This window comes from Helicoverpa armigera, chromosome 4 (assembly GCF_030705265.1).
Source record: "Helicoverpa armigera isolate CAAS_96S chromosome 4, ASM3070526v1, whole genome shotgun sequence".
In the NCBI taxonomy this organism is placed as follows: domain Eukaryota; kingdom Metazoa; phylum Arthropoda; class Insecta; order Lepidoptera; family Noctuidae; genus Helicoverpa; species Helicoverpa armigera.
Genome location: NC_087123.1, coordinates 10,292,695 through 10,315,550, shown reverse-complemented (window position 1 = coordinate 10,315,550; position 22,856 = coordinate 10,292,695). Strand labels below are relative to the sequence as shown.

Sequence of the window (22,856 nt, the reverse complement as noted above, 5' to 3'; positions counted from 1 at the left end):
CACGACCGAAAGTGCAAATCAATGACTTGATGAACCAATTCTGGTGGTTCCAATATTAAATCCAGCTATTTGTGTTGCGTTAAAATATGCAGTTTTTGAAGGAGCTCATTCAGGTTAATTTAACACATTATATTTCCAAAAATATACTTGAATTCAAAATGCAATGCAATACTATTAACAACATATTAGAAAAGGCCAAAGTTCAGTGTTACGGATGCAAAAATATGACCAAACACAAAAGATATTTGATGATTCATTCACACAGTTTTGTACAACTTTTTGTACATTTTAACATTTTTGAGAACTGCACCGTAATTTGACGGCTGATTATAAACGGCCAGCTAAATAATTGCTAAGGAAAGAGCTTCGGAAGATCCATTCAAAAACGATTAGGAACCGTTTAGAAAGAGTTAATATCTGTCTAGATTATTATAATTTCGGTTGCCCTACTTCTGAAGATTGAAGACCTAGTTAATTGTGCGAATATTAGCGTCTACCTTCTACTTTGAACATGTAGTTACAGAAAGTCAGAAAAATACCCATGAATTGATTTCAGCAGTTTCTATGCAATTAGTTACTTGTACATTAGTATTAAAACGGATAATTCAAATTAAATAACGTATCTGGGCCATCAGCATGTTTAACGAATCTGACCTTAAAATATAGTTAATACGTAAAATTATTATTTAGATGTTATTTCTCGGTCTGTTTAGAACATCGTAAGGTAAGCCAATTAAATGTGGTTGCCCCCGCGTCAGACCATGACTGTGTGTTAATATTTCTTATAGTTTATAAGCGTTAGTCTTGTGTGATACAATTTAGTATGAAACTGGATAAATTGAATTCCTTAAATAGCAAATTCGACTGTGAATGTTTCAAGGTGCGGCACCTGCCATTCACATATTTAGTAAGTATATCTAAATTTGAAATGCTAGGAATAATTTTCCATGGCATTGCTTTCATATACGAAGAAATTTAGAAGCCTAAGGAACAAGCTCACCAGCAAAGTTTTCTTAAAAAAAACTGTTTAATCTTATATGTGAAAATTCATAGTAGGTAAGTAGCTTTAAGAAAATTGATACTTATTTTGTCGGTGAACTTAGGCTTAAGATTTACAAAACACATTAATTCTTTGAACCTACCTACCTCTTAGAAATTGACTGAATTCCTTTTCAGTTGTTACTAAGAAACAAAAGAATGGGCCATACTCCTTTAATTCAACGAATGAAACAGTACCGAGTAGAGTTCATTGACATGATTGCATTTAACAGCATAACGATTTTAAACATAACCTAAAATAAATTGCGTTTAGTTAATTATGCTGATACACATAAGTACGTTTTGTTTGAGCAATGAGCTCGCTCTAGTTAAATTATCTAATGGCATAACTGGCGCAAATTGTGCATGCAAATGCACCTACTTATTTCTAGAAGTAGGTGTAGTCGTATTACAGTAACAATATTACAATAAATGAAACCTTATACGAAAATTAGAACACCTTGTTTTACATATTTGCTCAATCATCTTACGGCCAATATTCGCTTGTAAATGTTACAGAATATTACGCGTAGTCTGGATTTGCACAGATATTTGCTACGAATGCAATAATCAAGACATTACATTAATTATTAAAAAGTATTAGCCGAAGAACCGATAACCGTTGGGGTAAACGAGTTCTAGAGTGGAGACCACGCCTCGGCAAACGTAGTGTAGGACGTCCTCAGGCACGGTGGAGTGATGACTTGCGCAAGACGGCTGGCAGGAGCTGGATGCGAGAAGCCGATCTCAGTGGCGTGCACTTGGAGAGGCCTATGTCCAGCAGTGGACTGCGATAGGCTGATGATGATTAAAAAGTAGTTAAAAGTCACGTGTATGCTTCCTAAGATAATTAACTTACCTAAGAAAACTATTTTCAGACCTTTATGGATACGAAAACCTCAAGCAATTCTTAAAAAGTCCATACAATATTCGCATCTATGGCGAATGCTTTGCTTTGTGCGGACGTCGCCCTGAATTTCGATAGGCTAAGTGCTTTTACATGTTTCCGATAAAAGACTAAACTAAAGGACCAGCGCTTTATTCCTTATCTCAAAAGCCTAACTAGGTAACAGAAGTGTGAACTTGCTTAAACAGAGTCTTATGCCCATTTTCACCAACAAATACCTAAATTTAGGGATCCCCTAAGAGCATTTAGGGAATACTTAATACGAATTTCGTTTTCACCAAAAAGTGTCCCTTATCACCTTTATTATTGGGGAAGCCCTTATTCTAATTGACACTTAGTTAGGGAAACGTTAAGAGATTGTTGGTGAAAACGGGCATTACTCTAAAATGGAAAATGGAATGTCTATAACCGATTCAAATCTATCGAACCAATCCCTTTATGTCAGTCATCAATCACAATCATCTATCAAATGTGTGTACTTTCTATAGCATACAAGTCGTCAACACGATGTGTGGCACAAGGTGCGTCCTACGTGAGAGTTCTGGATGCGAACGCGAAGCGGTGCGATGAGACGCCAAAAAAGAAATACCCTACAGTCAAAACTGTTTATGGCGATATCGCTTAGAACAACATACCGGTTAAATTGACCAAAATCAAAGGCCCTGGATGTTATATGACTAAATATTAATAGTCCCTTCGATGTCGTTAGAACTGATTTTGACCATAGTCGATTTCTTTTGAAGTGGCCTACGTCAACGTATATTTCTGAATTCTCGTCCCATCGCTTTGCATTCGCGTTCGCGTTGTCTCGCCGACGCAGGACTCTCATAGCCCCCACAATCATGGTTACGGTCCCGCTACGCATTACCTATCATTACGAGCGACCACCTCGTCTTACGTAAAGTACGATACACAGCACTTTGCGATTTGCAAAGCATCTTCACGATTGCACTGTTTCCTAACACGACCGATTTGTTTTCAAAATTTGCAAACATTCGGCTTGTTGGTATTTCCTTTGTGGTACTGTAATGTGCTAATTTGCACGCACGCAGTAATTGAGATTAGATTGCCTTTCTATTTCTGAAAATTATAGCATTAGTAACCTAATGTAGAAAAAAGCAATAGTTGTCCTGGATTTTTTATATAATTTTCTGAAAGTTATTGGTATTTATAATTTACGAGTAACCATCTATAATATAAAAATGAATCGCAAAATGTGTTGGTAAGCGCATAACTCAACAACGCCTGGACCAATTTGGCTAATTCTTTTTTTGTTGTGTTTCTTATTGTCAGGAGAAGGTTCTTATGAAAAAAAAATAGGGTAAAGTATAGAAGTCAGTTGACGGGAGCGAAGCCGCGGGCAAAAGCTAGTTAGATATAATTATTTAAGGTTAGTTATCTATGGGTGAAATAATTTTCTAGAAATCTCTGAGTTACTATGGTTTAGTGCTCAATGTCCAACAAGCTCTTAGCTCGGGTCAGCTTCAAGTAACAATGCAATAAATTATAATAACATTAAACTGGCCTGAGACAGACCGGATTAACTAGCTTTCCAAGGAGAAGAAAGCGTCCTTTATAACCATTCAGCTTATATTTAACTATTTATATACAAAAGTCTAAGTTATTTACATACCTTAGCTACGCTTCTAAACAGTCTCCAAGATTAAGAAAAATAGGATGTATTTTATTCACCTGATCAAATGTCTAGGTCGAAGAATCGGATTCCAATAACAGTGGTCTTCGTGTCTTTTATGTTTTCGGAAAAAAATACCAACACATTGCACGTACGCGGTTCGGACAAGTTAATAAATATTTTATTTTATATCCTGTCCTCAAACTATTCGTACAAAATGCACGTAGGTACCTTTTTCTTTAAAATAAACAGGTAGATACCGTATTTTATGTGTAAACAAATTAGAACAAAATTGTCCTTCTTTTCTTTACCTTTTTCATTGGGGTTCAAAAAAGGACAACTTATGGCCCAAAATAAATACATCCCTTTCTTTATCAGTTAGACACCACGTAATAACCACGTTCAAACGATTATTTAATAATAAACAACGTCTACAAAAGCGACTTTCTTTGAAAGGAGGAAAGTGTTAGCTCGACTCGTGAACACGAAGGGCTTACAATTGCCGCCATTATAATTGTTCCAACATGGCTTCGTGACGAGCCGTCGTGGTTAATCGCTTAGGGATTAATCACACCTGACTGTAGATTGATAATATTGCATATTTTAACTGGATTATTTTTTAAGAAAGATGTAATAAAGAAAGTTATGAGGTAAGTAGGTAGGTACTTATTTAGTCAGTAGTAAGTTTAGGATATAAGCGTAGATACCAAAACGTATACGAGCGGTTAAGGAAAGAAATCATCTTTTTTTGATAGCTCTAATTCCTGGCTAACTTTAATTGGCTGTCAGCTTCTTATAGAATACAATAGGCATACAATTCTTAATCCCAATTTCCTTAAGAAAATACTGACTGAAACAAAAAATCTCAAGGAAACTGCCATACCTATCACCAATATTCTGAGACCATGTCCTGCGGCGATGAAACATAATGAAGTATGTACGGTTATCGTCCAATAATTATAGCGGATTATACCTAACTAACACGTAGGTATGCGTATTAACATTGGCGCCAGTTCTGAGGCGACATGATAAAGCGAGTCATTGACCTGCTTAGCAAAGCATGTTTCCTTTTGTATGCTATCTTATGTTTGTAACCATGTACTTATAGCTTAGCAACCTACATTGTTATATATTGCGGAATGTAGACTATGCACGCCGTTAGGTACTTACATTTTACTACGAAGTTATTATCCGTCCAGTCCTGGTTAAACTTAGAAGTAGGGCTTAAATAAGAAAATGGAATGAAGCGTCCTTGAATTGAATCTTCTTTTGAGAAAAACGTTATATACTATCTGTCTGGTACGTATGTGCTTAGAAGTGGTCTTTAGATAAAAAGAATAGAATAAATCGTTTTTAAATTGAATCAGTGAATCAATGAGAAAAACGCTCCTAAACTGTGCTGGAGTTCAAACCCGATTAAAAAAGACTGCAACCAGTTTGAATGAGTTGCTGTGATATGAATCAAATAACCGCAAATTGGTAAGATGGCCACTCAAAAAACCCAATGATTCATCAGTATTATACCTATATTAAAAGTGTGTTGGTTATAATCTAAGCCGCATGCCATTCCCAAATATGGTGTATGAGGTAACCAAATCCTTCAATAGCCTAAAATAAATAAATTCTGGCCTATTTTTTCTATTGTCCGATTAAGAGCTGTTTTGGATACGTTTGAGTGTTGATCTTTACTTTGATTGTGTCTTAACTAATTACATTACATTTAAACATTTAAGTTATGTATGATCATAATAATACTAAATTGTCCCAAATTAGGTCTGTATACTAGGTACAGAAGAATGACCCAATATTTATTGCACCAAATGTCCTACAAATTATTATCAATAGCCGTGAAGGCGACCACCATCCAATGGTGCGTGCCAACGCTGCGCAACACTATTGTTTGTTAGCAATTTATTATTTTGCGCATCCGAGGCCAGTGTGTGACTGCAATCGATGGCCGATGTCGTTGGCACGGGAGCCAGATGAATTATTAAAACAGATTCATATCACTTATCTGTAGGTACGCTCTACGAGCAGGGCATAGTGAAACTTAACTTTGACTTTTTCAAACCTTTAAAAATAATTGAGTAAGAACACGTCGTAGCAAGGCTAGAGGATGAAAGGTGGAGTAGCAGGGTGACAAAGTGGAAGGGTCCATACGGCAAACGTCTCAAGGGTAGACCATATTCGAGATGGGCAGACGAATAATAAAAATAGCGGGACCCTGCTGGACGCAAATAGCCCAAAACAGAGACAAATGGATATCTTTAGAGGAGGCCGTCGCCTAGGGAGGGGTTCTTGCACATGAATAAGTTTCAGTTTTGATACTTTTTAAGAGTTGTACAAATAATATATATAACTTTATCCTTACTATGTAAATACCTACTGTAATGCAAGAAATATAAGGCTTCTTATTTTTTTTTAATTTATTTAAAAACACGTCGATCAACCAAGAACACTCGTATAAAAGAACCAAACATTTTTTACAATTCCTTTTTAACCGACTTAAAAAAGGAGGATGTATTCCGTTCGTCTAAATCTTTTTTTAATTCCAAGCCACTCTTCATTACGAAACCGTCCACTAGTACAGCAAAAAACTTAGGATTACAGACTCATTGAAGTATGTAATCATTAAGCCGAGATGTGCACAGCGTTCATTAACAGTGGCATTGACATCTTAGATGTGGGATGATGGCATCATTGCGTCATAAACTAAGCTTCTCGACGCCCAAGTTCACCGACAACTTAAACGTCAGTTTTCTTAAAACAACTGTTTATGGTCTGACCGTTTTTTGGTGACAGTTGACATTGACAGTTGCAGTCAGTTAGTAGAAAGATGTTATCATCCATTGAAAACTGACAGCTGTCAACTAGACAAGACGCGATGTCACTATGCTTTGAATTTTCCCGTTCAAGTTTCAAAGTAAACAGTTGTTTTAAGAAAAACGGACGTTTATGTTGTCGGTGATCTTGGGCCCAAAGCTAGTGCCAGCATGGACTACTGGCCTTGTGGCCTCATCATTCTTATATGCGGCATATTATATTGGTGTGTCACTTGATCTCAGTAAAAGGATATAAAAAATTGCGATACTACCGATTTGTTGATTTTTTGTTGCACCTTCGTTTACGCTTGAACGAGTATTTTATAATGAAGGTTAGAGATCTATAAACCATATTGTAACTGGTCTTTTAATGAAGTCATTTCAGAATTTTCTCACATTGATATTCCATAAAGCTTTCTGTATATTCCCTTGATATGATCCTTGATTAAAATATTACAAAGAAGATTCCATTCCTCAATGTTGTAAACTATGTTTTACATATATTTACATAAGACATTGATTTATGTTTAAGAAATGAGTGGATTGTTCAATCATGAGATAAGCCCCCTAATAATGGCAATTTCAAATTCACGTAACTGCACCAAAATGCAATGAAAAATTATCTAATTTAAATTGAACAACGATGTCAAAAAACGGAAAGAGGGCCCAATCTATACGTGACCCGACTTCCGCCATGACTCTCTAATACGTTATTACAAATGTTTTGTGTAAACGGAACCCGTTTTACGGTTCATTAGACTATTATAAAAAGGTAAACAAAAACTGAATATTAATTCGTAACTCGTTTAGTTTGTCATGTTATAAAACCTGTGTTTACGTAGCTGGAATGGAACATTGGAATTAAAATGAGGCGCAATATTTGGTCATTGACCAAATTCTGGATTAATACTCAATCCTACGCAGTGTAAGAAGAAACCCAGCAGTCGGACGATAAAAAGGCTGAATAAAGTTCTGGATAGGATAGAACGGCTTTCTGCCTTTCCAAAGGAGGTATCCAATTATAGCGCGTATACCAACATATGAATATAAATTTTCTGTTACTTAGGTAAACTATTCACTAAAATTACCTCTATGTGACCAGTTTTAAATGGCCAGATTAAATAAATTTTCAGTTTTCTATAAACTTTTTCTTCACTACCATGATTGAAAGAAAAAAAGACAAGAAAAAGACATTCATAAGGTTAGATAATGGTAATGGATAAATGTTATGTGTGGTCTTGTGGTTTTTACACGAATGTTACATATTTATGGACAGTAAATTGTTTGTGTGGTATGAAGTCTGAATTAATAGAATTTCTGTTTATGTCATCATTTTCATTTTATTGCGGTTTTCTATACCACTTTGTATGGCACTTATATCATGTTCAAACCTCACAAATCGTCCGTAAACTCTTTAAGATTTGCAAAGTTGATAAAACAGAAAGATTTACATCAGGAAAATCAAATTGCACTCTAAGACTCCCAGATTTACGAAATTTCAAGGAAAACGATATTCTAAAATGATAGTCTAAATTGTTATCGCATCGTCTCCACAATACCAGTAATTTACATATAAGCGAACGGGATTTATAGCGGGAACTTACAAAATGGCGCCTAATAACAAGATTGTTCTCACAGTAAATAAATAGCATCATGAACGATAGCACTTTGTCTCTGGTTTTGAGGTGCGGTTCCACTACAATTTGCATCGCTTGTTATGTTTTTTTTTTTTCATATTAACCTAATGGCTGTGATTGTTGAAGGAAGTTGGGAGTAAAATGTTTAGAACATAATCTAAGTCCTAAGGTCTTGTTTTATTTGAGTTATGAAACAAAGTCGGGTTTATAAAAGTTTTTTGGAAAATAAAAAGGCAATATGGAAATTTTAGCTGTTAGGTATCGATATGGTTATTGTGGTCCTTGCGTGCAGAATACTTTTGGTCATGACGGTGTCTTACACCAGGTACTTAATTCTTTAAGCATCAGCATCAGCAATCAGGTTTTTAGCTCAGGTAGGTATAGTTACTATGAAAGGTCTAAATAAATCTTCGCTCAATTTCGTTTGTAACATTGCCTCGACAGTAACAAATTTTCGCACGTTTTTTTAACTAGAAATAACAATGGACCATAAAGGCAGTTAGTAATTCAATAACATTTATTAACGATACTGTTACTCCATTTTAGTTTTGTACAATGACCGCCAATATTGGAGTGAGGTTATGGACGAAAAAGCAAGGTTTTTATAAAAAGTTACATATTTTAATCTTTGTTAGACGGCCCTGCTTTAGAATGCTCCATAAAGTACCACTATAATCTTGATATACATACCTCAAACATACGAATTGATGACCATTTTTATATAAAGTCAATTAATGAGAAAAACTTCGTTTGGTAAACAATTGAAAATCAACGTCAATAAAAACAACATAGCAAGAAGTAAGTAATCAAACTACAGTGATTTCTTATTTTAAATTTATATTAATTCCATTATGAATTTAATTTCTGCAGTTGAATTTATTGCGTTAAACAAATATTATTTATGCACTCACAAAGCGACGTTATCGCTTATCTTACTAGCACACATTAATTAACAACAACCTCAAAGGATGCCGCTAGGAATATTTCACCTTGTACGACATTAAGTTATTTCTAACATTCTTAACTGTGCATCAGACCTGAACATCTTACTGATGCATTACACTAAACGTTTTGCATTCAATTTTAATTCTAACTATTGTAGACTTTACACAATAACATCCAAGGCTCACTGAAGATACGTATCAACGTATTTTAGTTTTTAAATACGTACAATTAATATAATTTACAGCTCGTATTTCGTAATGCAGGATAGTTTCCTAGCGCACGCGCAACGAGACCTGCGCAAGAGTGGCGGCGAACGGAACGGACGCCATTGTTTTACATTTTTATCGGAGCAGCGATCCAGTGAGGATTAGTGTCGATGGCAAACCAATCTGCGTTGGTTTTCGGTTAACATTTGTTTTTATATGTTTTAATAATAATAAGGCACATCTAGGTACAAATATGCTCACTCTATACTGTCCATGTAATTGCGAATGGAAGGGATACCTCTTTTCAAGTGTTTTACATTTGGTATGAACATACACATTTTCTATAAAAAAGTACAAACCTCCAGCTTGCGAATAACGAAAATCCAGAATTTTTCAATTTAAGATATTGAAATGAGTAAAAGACATAAATATGTACAGCTATTTTTTAAAGATAAAAATGAAATCGTAGGACTGTATCAAAAACATGGTATATAAACATTTTCCATACAACGTGAAAGTTAAACAGTTAGTAACTGCATTTTTATCTCTGGCAAGTAATTCCGAGTGACACTACAAAAGTGTAACAGTAAAATAATACGGTATTTATCAAACCAAAGTGACACTTTATGCAATTAACGCGATTTTCAATTGGTATAGCAGTTGATATTATATTGGGCTGCGGGATGGTTCGAAAGAGTTATTGCGGCTCTGGTACCTAAAGGGCTTAAGAAGGAACATGGTGGGCTTTAGTCAGTAAGACACTCCTTCTCGCTGCACCCTCAGCCGGAGGGGTTAAAAAAGTGCACAATCTCATCTGACACGGAAAAGGAGAAGTTTATATCTAATCCTAAGACGAATTAAATCAAAAGATCGAGATCTCTAATAACCTTTGCATTAGAAAACGCCCATTGATAGTATAGTTTTATTACTCAGTAATTTTTATTCCACTTTTTAAACGAAGTATGGCAATGCGTTATGCTGCCGTATTCCATGCTTCGAGACCCAATTTTAGCTTTTAAATAAAGCTAAAACAGATCACAGTAATTTACCCATTGTGTTATTATCTCATGAACTATTGCGTTACGGCCTGTCATTATAAAGAATCATAAATAAATAGCTGTGAGACTTATACCATAAGACCAGATTTTTGGAATCAATTTTCAAGTCCTAGGACCGAACAAAAAGGTTTTTACATCCAAGGATCCTTAATTATGTTTTTATTTATAATATGCTAGATTTAATCTTACAAGGTAATAGATGTTATAATTACCTATATAGTGAATGAAAACGGTAAATCTGCCTTATATTGGCAAATGAGCAATCTCATCGGATAGCCAAGGTTGCCGTTATGAACTAGGAATGCATGAGCTACCGTTACCTCTCTCGCATCTGATCTACTTCGCTGATAGTTTTGACAGGAAATTATTACTTGTATTGTGCATTGCGTATTACTTTATTTTAATCTTTTTATTTGGTAATTTTTGACCACTTTTCAAGCTACTCGTGAGTTGTACTAACCATCTAATTTCTCTAATCTGATCTCTTTTGTAACACATTCACACTAGAGGATTTTCCGCTCGGTCTTTCCAAGCGTTATCGATCGCTCGGTTCTTGCGAGCGGCGACACTAAACAATTGAACTCGTAGAAAAATTGATGTTTAAAAGAAACATCAGATTTCTGCTACCAGAGATGTGTGATATGTATGAATTGCCAAGCTATCAACATTTCTGCATTTTTTCAACCACAATTAATTGATTCACACCTTGTCATTGACTTTTTAAGCATTTGACCTTAAAGCCTTACATGACCAGGTGGCATTGTGACTAGAATTCATAATGAACAGCTGATGGGTCATAATTAGCAGTCATTCGGTCAGTCAGTCTACCACTGACATTGGGTAAGGTTATGTTACCCAATGTATTATGATGGAGCACCAAATATTATGGCTTAGGATTCTAGTCATGTATTTATTGGTTGTGTATGTATTGTTCTGTTTTTTGTAATTTTCCTGTTTTTACCAAAGGATGGAGGTGTATTTTTGGCTTCCTACTGAATTATGGTCAGTTTAAGAAACCTGCGATTAAGCTAGTAATCACTGCATGTTAAACTGAGTTATGAAAAAACTTCCTATACATTAATGATATAACTTCCTCATTGGTAAGTATCTGAATTCTGAATCAGATTATAGCCTATAAACTACACGAGCGATTGATTTATAGATTCGCAATAATTTCGGAAGTCCAATTCCATATACAATAGGGGTCAAGGCCCCCTATTTATCTAATGTTTCATTGGTATATCGACCACGACGAAAGCACGGAGCAATAAAACCGCAGTGGTTAACTATTTAATTTAAATTTTACACCGTAACAAATCGTAACAGCGGTCTCAATCGATGTTTTGTAAAAGTATATTGTACCTATCTGACCCTTGGTCGATTCTCTTCGGTGAACTATTGCTTGTAATCGAGAAAAAATATCCCACTTTATGTATATTTCGTAAAAAGTAAACAAAACCACTCAGACAGAGCTGCGAACTTCTTGTTCCTAAATGTTTTAAAAAAGAAAGGAGATTTACCTCCTTACTACGATATTCAAATATCGAACGCTGATCACGTTGTCTCTGCACAACTGTAAGGAGGTTGTAGCCAGTGATTTCACCTGAACGTCTATTCGTATTCCGTTTAATTGGCATCTCGCCGATCGTTCCGGACGCTTTCTTCGGTCGCATCAAGGTTAGTTTGCTCTCACCAGTGCTAAGCTCAGCCACAGATAATATAATAGCTCAGCTGTTCTTGTGTTTTGTATGCCTGATGGAGCGCGTCGCACGTCCCGCTTTTTAACTTTCGAACACCGTGACATGGAGTAGGCTGTATGTTTTACGATCTTTGCTTAGATTGTGCATATTGTCTAGCATAAAACAGTTGACTTTTAAAGCCAGAGATATTTATAGTATAACATATGTAGAGTTGAGCGCATGAGTATCTTCTTTTTGGACAATGTAAACGTTGTAAAAATGGAAAATTACAGCAATGTTAGCATGGCGTGGTGAAGCTTTACAAAACAGGATTTAATATTGGAAAGAGTGAAAGTTCGCATCAATTTATTTACATTATACGTTAATTAAACTTAAAAACTAGTTTGTAATTTTGGCGCGATTTTGATAATAACCACTATAGTAATAAAAACACATAGCAATTTAATTACCAATGCCGACGATTATAATTTGCTATCTATAATAGGAGGTTACGCAAAAAGTTTCAATATATTCAACATTCTTAGATTTTATCATGCACCTTGTAAAACAACATTTTGAATAACATGAGGTCAAAGACTTAGGACCGTCTTGTTTATGCATATTAAAATGAGTTTGATGCAGCTTTAAAATCATAAACACAGAAACACTATAGGAAATATTTATATGTTTTTCTCAAATATCCACATAATTTTAATCATGATTTTGATTAAGATTTTTATTTATTTTTGTAAATTAGTAGAAAGACTAGCTCAGTACGAAATAAAATTCTCAACTCCAAAAAAATGTTGACAGATTACCTACCTAAATTACGATAACATTAATTTGGTCAAATGAAATTCCTCCTCACGCAGAAAGTATCTATTAAAAAGATTGGAGTTTTTGCGTATCGTATTAAGTAATTAGGGATATCAGCTCTAACATGCAATCTCATTACAGATGATGAAGTGGTATAACTATTACTTATCCTATCATTAACATATCAGGTAACTTACCTACATAAAATACATTTCTACAGTTTATCAAGTACAGCTATAAACTGGTATACCTATCTACCACTTACATTGCAATTATTGAAACGAATGGCATTCTAATTGAAGAGTAAATACTATGGTGGTGACGTTGTAGCTTGGGGCTTGAAAGTCTAATGCACAATTGGGAAGTTGTAGGTATCTTAAATTATTTAAATCGATAGCTTTACTTACCCGTCAATGTAAAAGAAATGGTTGCTACGAAATATGTGCGATCGCACATAGTTATTGTTTCGAAGTTTTTTCCTTATGTGAGATTTTTCGAAAGAATTACCTTGGTCTTGGTATATAAAGGACTCCACAACGCACAATAGGTGCGTGGGTTTTAGTCCATAAAAGTCTGGCACTCCCTCCCGCTGCATTTTCCAACCTGGAAAAAAGGTCTGTCCCGATTTCAGTAACACGGTACCTGTATTGTAGACAGTTATTTGCATAGGAGGCCCCAGTGTCGTCAATAGTCGATCTACCATGAAATTGTGAAGATAACGTAACGTCTAACATGTCTGTACTTATGTGTAATATAATGGTGTTGGCCAGTTGTCACTCCGACATAACTGTGAGTAGCGGCACAGGTAACTAAGCACACTGTAAACTTTTAGTCGGCCGATAGTTTGTTTGGGCTCATGATTGTAGTATGCAAATGAATGGTAGTGCGCACATTGCAAAGATCAGGTATTTAGCCGGTATCAGACTGACTAAGAACTTTGACAGAAATTAAAAAATAAAAATAAAAATCTTTTTTATTCAGACGCCAAGGCCCATAAAATGTTAGTAACAAAAAACAACTTAACCTATGTTAGATAATTACAATCTAGAAATATAATAATAGAAAAAAAAAATTAAGACTTCTAAAAAAATATTGCCAACTTTTGGGTTTCATTGGAGTTGTTCTGTATAAATCTGGTTGTTCTAACCTAATAGACAGATATGTGTTACTGGGGAGTTTGCTGCGCCACTTCTTCTTCCCAGAAAAAAGCAAATAAGAAGTGGTGAAGGGTGGGTGCATGTTTTGAGAGCTGTCTTGTGTTTTTGACGTTGGAAAAGTGCTGATGTATCAGCCTAATTTGAATAAACTTTTTTGAGCTTGAGTTTGGTTTACTGTCGGATGACTGTTTAGTCTGCAGTATGCGGGAACTCTAATAGTTACTACGTAAGTAGCGGATCAGTTACCGTCGCAGTCCACATGACTCAAATGATGTGTTATTGCGCCATGAACTTCAACAATTATAGCGTTGACTTGTCCATTGCAGTCTCAATGTCCGTAGAAAACGGATCGCTGGCTTTAAGGAACTGTTTAAAGCTTGTTCTAGAGTTACAGACTGTACTTTTGTTTTTACCAGTTTGCTAGATAAAATGTATTTGCATTTGAAACATTTTTGATCTTTAAGACCTGCCGGGGCTGCGGGATTGTTCGAAAGAGTTACCGCGGGCGGCGTCAGGGACATAAAGGGCTTAAGAAGGAACATGATGGGTTTTAGTCAGTAAGAGGCTGACGCTCCCTCACGCTGCTATTCAGTAATTTGATGATTTCCCATAAAAAATGTCTTTCAGACTTGAGACTTCCAAGTTTTTTTCAGACTTCTAGGTTCGTTGTGCTAAACCGTTGTGTAACTGGCTGAATAATCATCATTAAAAACTAGGAATAGTTAAGTGGCCAGTTACATGAAAACCTCTGTGTCTAATCGTTCGTGTAAATAACCTTTACGGTTGACTCGACCGAGGGTCAGATGACGGTGTCTATTGTCGCGTTAGTTCTTAGACTCTTTGCTATTGAGAGAAAATAAGCGAAATAAACAGTTGTGAATGCCAGTGTTATTCTACAGCGTAGGCACTCTTTCCTTGCGCCTCCTTGAGTAAATATTTTGACACATTGAAAAAAAAACACATTAGATGTTCCTATATCTGTAAGGAATGCAAATGTAATGAGTAGGCAGATATGAAACTGTACCTGTCTGTTTTATTCACATAGGTACTGAGTAAGTGCCACATTTCTCATCTTCGTAAACACCAGGAATGTTTTTGTATGACCCTGGTCGACTGGTTTGAGATCTCATAATTATAACAGAAGAACATAAATGCGGGTGTTATTTTCCATTTTTAAACATGGCAACTTATAAACATTGTTTTGTCCTATATAAGGGCAGGTGAGGAATCCACCTGCATGGTTATCTATAATTTACTGGAAGCCATTGGAAGACCTTGACGGTCATGAGAATTCTCCGAGGCTGGATTCTGTGACTCCATCCTTACACATCATAAAGGGCTGATAAATATACAAACTTTTTTGTTGCTTCAAGAGAAATTCTTAGCGAGATAGTTTGTCATGGGTGATTCGAAATGCACGGCCGATTATAAGCTTCTAGCTGTTATTTTTTACGTAGTCGTTTCGCACGTAAATATTTTATTGACCTGTGACTTTGAGATAGCTAGTACGAATCCAATTGGCGCGAGAGAATAGAAAAAGAAAAGAAATTTTTACAAAACGTTGTAAAACATAGACCGGTTGCCGTGGACTCTATGATACTCCAACTATAATTTCGAGAAATTAACATATAAAGAGCATCTCCCGTTGCGTGAACAATAAAAAGCATAACACATCTCGACTCGTTCGAGTAATTACATTTTACAGCTAAGTTGAGTTGAGACTAGTCGAAAACTGGGCTAATCAAAACAATGTGGACAGAAACCGAGTCCAACCAAACATTCAGCGGTTACCGTAACATAACGGCTGATATTTTAACCTTTTCATTTTTCCCACTGCGAGACGAATCTATGTCTTGTCAGTACGTTAAAAACTGGAGCATAAACATGTCGAGAAAACATAACACTCCTCTTTTTTCGTGGTTGTCGGGTAAAAAGTTCTGATGGTATAAACCTATAAGCGACGCAGCTGGACATTTGATGGGAAAGTTTTTGATATAATTTTCAAGCGTCAGTTTTTTATCAATTTCAAAATAATTGGAAAGAAGTATCTACTCAGTGCCCTTTTTATGGAGTTACTGTCTAATAATTTTCCAAGATTAAACTCTGGTATTAAAAAACGTTACGTAGGTAGCTAAAGTAATTTCTTAATTGAATTATCACTGTAGGTATGAATAAAAGTTTTTGCAACAACCAACATATTCGACATGACAATAGGCAATACAATTGGACATAATAATTATGCCATTAAAAACGTAATTATTGTTTGATTTGAGTATAAAGGGAAACTGATTTACTGTTGTTAAAGCGTACACTTAGTTTAACTGAAATTTTAAACTATGGAAATCCGAAACTTTGCATTGAGATTGGAAACTCCCTATGCCAAAGAGAAAATTCGATTTTCCTTTTATAGATTTTTATTGAAAATGATCCATAGTGAATCTTTTGTTATCTATGTAAATCACAAAACCTTTTACAATTTTATTTTACATAATATCAGGAATCAGGATGCAGGAGTTTGACAAGCCCTCAGATCTTGTCATTGTATGTATTCTAAAAGAAGTTTGTCTTTTTAATCTACGAATTAAAATAGAGTCAAATTCATATTCTAAACGAAGTTTGCCAAACAAACAGTCTTTAATCTATGGATTAAAAAAGCGTCTATCTCTGCAAATCAATTAATACCACGAGATCTGATCGTGCACTGGTATTTTTTGCGTGGCAATACTACTACTAATTGCATTATCCGCTTTTTATGGCAAACAACAGGATGTTGAGCCAATAAACTATTGATTGTACTTTTTAATTGCTATTACGTTTGGCTGCACGAGACTGTTACCTTTGCCAATTATACTTCTTATAATCAGAATTTGTATATTTCCGGAAATATGTTTTAGTATTACTCAATACTCAATGCTTTATTACTAAGTAAATATATAAACCAGACAATTATAAATAAAATGAGATAATTTATATTAGAATTCAAATTTTTTAATGTAAATTATTTCATTTTATTTAAATTCGTGATCGGCGTTAAATAATATAAAATATTAAATAATAGTTGATTACCTAAGAAAGTCTATCTACTTTCTAATGAAATGTATTTTTTAATTGGTCTGCATTTATTTATTTAACATTTTGTAAAGGAAATAAAAAATGCATATTAACTGACAAAAATTAATCGTTTTTTATATTTCACGTAACGATTTGTTATCTTATTAAAGAGTTATAAGATGCTCATATTACTTCATGCAATCATCTAATATCCTTGTTATGTCATCATTTCAGAAATGCAAATTATTTAAATCCGCGAATTTGGCTCCACTGAATGTTATTTTACAATCGCGAGAATTTGATAATAATTTTCATCGTTAGTAGATAATTTCTAACAAACTCTGAGTCCTGAATGTTTCATCCTGTTCTTCAATGTTTCAGCCGCGTCCCGTGGAAACTTCGAGTACAGAAATAAAACATGGCCTTTTTCATTCAGGGATAGCGTAGCTTCCCAGCAGTGGAAAATGTTTTGAGCACCATTACAACCATAATTTTAACTATATTGAGTAGTATATAAGTATATAATGATGAAAGCGAACCTCAGTTAATACATTTACCTCCAAGTTGAACAGCCTACAGCCTCAAGAGACTTTCGTCCAAGCCAGCAATGTCACGTCCACGACAACGGCCTCGTTTCCCATCTAATCGAGTAACGTCGCACGTACATCGTAACATCTGTATTGTCGCGACACTGATCTGTCGTACGCGTTGAATTAGGAGCCCTACTTAGTTTCACTATAAATGTTTAGATACTTCAGTAATATGGCATTGGTACTATACCAATGCCATATTCAAGATTGATACGAAAATATTTATTTCGCCTAGGTTAATAAGTTATTGTCTTTATTGTACACACTATATAAACAAACTTAAACTAATTATCTTTATACAAATCTAAAAATAAAATACTATATACAAAATATATATAAACATAAAACATATGTATATAAAAGAACATCGATCAGGCGTCGAAGTATTGCTCCGCATCACTGTCCTCCGGAAACGTGCCCAGAAGACTGGCTGCATTGCCACGTTGAATGGCAATGCTAATTCTTTGTCCGAAGAATAAGCCAGCCCTCTGGTCACGCGAAGCGTCGACAAGCCTTTTCGCGATACGAAAATTAATTCTTTTACATGCAATATTTCCATACGACATCGGTTTTTGGCTTAATTAGTGGGAGAAAGCCATAGCAAAACGATGGCTATGGCAAAAGAAGAGCCATAGCCAAAGTCATACGAAGTTTTTCGAAAACTAAAATAGGGGTCATTGTGCGTACGTAAGTATTTAAGCACTTATCTTACACACCACTCACATGTTTTGATTCTCTGTCATAATTTGTCGTTACGGTGGAGTGAATCTAGTAGCAGTCTATTACTTTCCTATACACCTTGCACTATATACTTATGATCCTCAGAGGAATTAACTCTATTTAATTACACTCATTGTACGGGCGCGAATCTTGTACACGTGTAATATAAATGCCATTCAACCAAAAAAATCCCGTTACGTTACCAAATACTTGGTCAACTTAACAAGATAAGGTATCGCCTCCCAATTTCTAAGGCAAGTTTTCCCAAGCTAACAAGACAATCTATACAGCAATTTGATATAATGATTCATCATTATTTTACGTTATATATCAGTGCGTTACATATAGAAAGACAAGAGACGTGTGAACGAGATGCGGGAGCCGATTCTTATGCTAATGTCATTCTCACGAGGTTACACCCGGTCAAGGTAACTGTGTCATCAAATCACGCGTATTTCTAATTTTCTTAATTGTTTTATGATTGCGATTTTGATTTGTGATTATATGATGATTATCTGGTTATGAAGGATTCCTTAAGTATTTTTAATTGGCGAAACATGTCAGTTATGAAACTAACAATGTCTTGGACCAAAAACTTAATCAAGTGTTATGCCTGTCTGAAAATATAGTGAGTCCGTAAATCGCTATCAAGCGATAATAAAAGCTTATAAACCCAGCTTTTAAGAGCAGTATTCACAGTAATGTAATAAAAATGTATTACGTGACTTTTATAACCAACTGCCTTAATTAAGGGCAGCTTTCTTTCGTAAAATTAATCATACTGTCAGTCATTAATCAGGTTAAAAGCGTCAGACGTAATCTCTTACATGTAAGTAAGTATTGGTTTGTGAAACATATGATTTTAGGCAATTAGCTGTTGCTTGAAAATTAAACAATCTTCGTTACTTAACTGGTCGTTTACTTTTTCATTTGTTCTCATTCTGTAAACGTGTAATGATCATTATTGCAAGGTGTGAAGAGATTTATAAATAAGATTTTTTCGGACAGCGTTGTTGATTAAATAATGTCTTATGTACTTCTTGCATTTTCGTATATGATGCCGGGTTACCGAGACCGTTAGGATGCGAAAGGAAAGCGAATTTTCCTAAGCAAGAGAAATGAAATAATTTCAATAAAAGAAACACATAACAGTCATACATTCAACAAAAGCGTAAGTTGCATAAATATGCATGCGTGTGCATATTTACTTTTCAAATGGAAGACATTTTTCTTGGCTATCACACGTGTTATTTCACGATTGCTGCTAATAGTCCAATTACGTTCAGAGCGGCAATTGTGTTGTGTATTCATCCGTTAATAATCGGACGCGGGTAAGCGCCATCGAGAATTAGTGTGTACAGACCGTTAGATTTAATTGAGATTGTCTTAGATCGTCAGAATAGTTTTCAAGTTATTTTTTTTATTGGAATTCAGGCTTAGCTTCAGTCCTAATTTAATCTTCTCAATAGGTTCACCCTTTGTAGTATTGAGTTGCAAGGGTAACTGGTTTGAGGAGGTCAGATAGGCATCCGCTTTTTGTAAAGCTGTTTAGACTGGAAGCCGACCCCAACATAGTTGGGAAAACGTTCGGCAGATGATGAGGAATTTCTATTGTTTTTTTTAATAACTCATTTAATTTCTCATACTTATTTTTATTTCCTTCATAATTTATCAGCTGCTTACCCTACCTGCGTGCGTCGCTACTCAACACACATAAGCATTTAACATCACTGTTGACTTAAAACCACTGCCATGGCAGCCTCACTCATTAATTGTAAGAGAGAAAACTAACTCGAACCGACGCCAGGAAGAAAGGTGTGTGATTGATATACAATGATTTGCTTTTAGATTACCTGATTACCGCAATTGTAGAATAACAATGTGTTTTATGGCTTTGGAAAGCGATGGAGATTTGCCGGTAAAATGTAGCTTCATGGAATTGTTGTGAATGGGAAAGTGATCGTTGCAACGTATTGGGATCCATCATAAACGAGGCTCTGAAATGATATTATACTTTTAAGTATAGATGCCATTAAATTTTGCCAGTTTCGTGTTAAAAATGCAATGAAAACGGGCATCAGCAATTTGATGTGAACGTTGCACCCTGCACGTCACAATAAAATTGCACAAACGTCTATCATTGTAATCTTGACCCACATTAGCAGTATAATTTTAATTATAACCAACGTGCAAATTTTACTTCGAAGACCGCTATCCGACTCTTGCGCATACAACACAAATAGTTTTATCGTTGCAAAATTTTTCGCATCATTTTTATAATTTAACTAGCTGATCCCGCGAACTTCGTATCGTTTAAACCTTCCCTGGAACTCTACAAACATTTTAAAACCAAACAAAAACAAAATCGGTCCAGCCATTCTCGAGTTTTAGTGAGACTAACGAACAGCAATTCATTTTTATATATAAGATAAACGATGTACTATATTTTTATAGTTTCGTAATAAAATATAGTGTTAATAGTAAAGTGTAGTGTGCGTATATTGCAATCGAATTTTATTACTCAGATAATATTACCGGTTATATTGTATACCTACTACCTTACCTACTTTTATTATTTGTTAATAGGCTATAATTAATGTACTGATTACATCTTTCAATTGCACACTTTTTCAATTAAAATTGACGTAACTTATACATCGGTAGCTATTTTATTTATTGTATTTCAAGAAACTCAATAAATCTGTCAAGTTCTCGTGACTAGTCGCCGTTTGATGACCAACTGTGCCATTATCGTGATCTACTGCGCCTGCGCAGAGTTATCGTCAAATTGTCCACACTCATCACCAGATGCCAGATAAGTGAGAAACACTAAACGTTGCAATTAAACTAGTTTGTGTTGTTAATACAAGTGTTACTCTCGCGTTGATTGGGATCGGTGATTTCTAGAATATACTAAACCTCTGTTGAGAGAAAAGATGGATGAATCACCTGAAAGAGGAAATGGACCAGGAAATGCATAAATGGATGTTAATAAATATATTTATAAAAATAAAACCATTATCTCGGACTGAACAAAGGCAGGAATGCTCTTAGCTATTTTCTTTGGAACATAAGCGACTGTAAAAAAAATAGCTGCATCTCGTAATCCTTGAGAGAATTATAACATGTTATGCATTCATGTTACCTGTGTTTCCGTTATGTACGGAAACGTTGTTATTCAAAATATGTCTTATCAAATGCTTACATGCCTTTTTACAATATAACTTATAAGTACTAGCAAATACATGCATAAAGAATATAAATATCAAAGCTATTAATTGACATCGATTCCACCGTTAATAATAGCACCAGTACGAATAATAGTACTTCAGTAATACCTAGTACCAGTACGGATGAAGTAAGATTTGCAAATTACAAAATCACGCACATTTTATCACTAGTCATAAACTATTACAACAATATAACTCAGTACAGTATATTTAATTGCAAACATTTGCAAACGACGACCAGCTGCATGGCAAAAGACATCTTATCGATTGTGAATCGAGAACTCGGGATCCGAACTAATGAAACCATCGAATAAATCTATCGATTAGCAATACTCGTTGATGGTGCCGAGAAGGGCGTATTGAATATTTATGAGGATTACAACATCGTTGACAGCTCATTGTTTTGCAATTCTGCAATCATAAAAACCGGATAAATCGTAGGTAGTCGTAGTAAATGTTGCAATTGCGTTGATTGCTCTTGAGCTCCGGTACGTTCATTCAATGACAATCGATCAACTGAATCCTGACAGAAGATTAATCTGAATTCGATGGTACGACCGGTTGTACTGATTGATATTGCTAATGGTTCCGTTGCTTAATCAAATGCGAGGTACTGTTATTTGCGTATGAAAAGGCCATTGCAAAAGTTGTCGTCGACTTTGCAATTGTTTTTTTTTTAAGCGTCTTAAACCAAATGAATCATTGACAACAGTATTACAAATATGATTATCTCTAGTATACTATCACCTACCTCACCCATTAATTTTCCAGTCGGTCTTTGCATCAAGCTACATCACATAAGCAGGATAGCATGTTTGAGTAAAGCACTAGTTGTTATCGCACTACAAAGTTCTACTTTCTTTAAAGACAATCTTCTCAATACTTTGTTCCAATAACCAAACAACTGACTCATAATTTATCTATCGACAAATCCTAGTAATCAGGAGACAATACTCCTAACCCCATCACATAGGAATTTAGCTCAACTACTCAACATTCCTGAGCAAAGTAGACTAGATCATTCTGTTAGGGCATGAAATTATAAGCCACGGTACTGAGCTGCAATTTGCTGCGCCCGAGTTACTAATTCTACCTCATTGGTCTCGTCGAGATACTGCGGTTTATTAGCAAATTGGTCAGGAAAATGAATCAGCAATGCTTGATTGGGAGGCTGGGTTTTCCATTGTCTGTATTAGATTCGTTCTTTAAAGGATTGTGTTGTTTTTTCACTTCGAGAAAAAGTTTTTGCATTTGCGAGTTGTAAACATAAACATAGGCAAAACAAACATCAAATGAAAAGCATGGTCCCATGTTAAAAAATCTTTTAAATAACTCTGGGATACGGGGCCACAACTACATATTTCCGC

At 35.1% G+C, this 22,856-nt stretch overlaps 1 protein-coding gene across 1 annotated transcript in view; it reads left to right on the top strand.

Moving 5' to 3' along the window:
* Window positions 1–22,856, top strand: part of LOC110375017 (ATP-binding cassette sub-family G member 8) — a 48,147-nt gene that overhangs the window by 1,989 nt on the left and 23,302 nt on the right. The window lies entirely within an intron of this gene.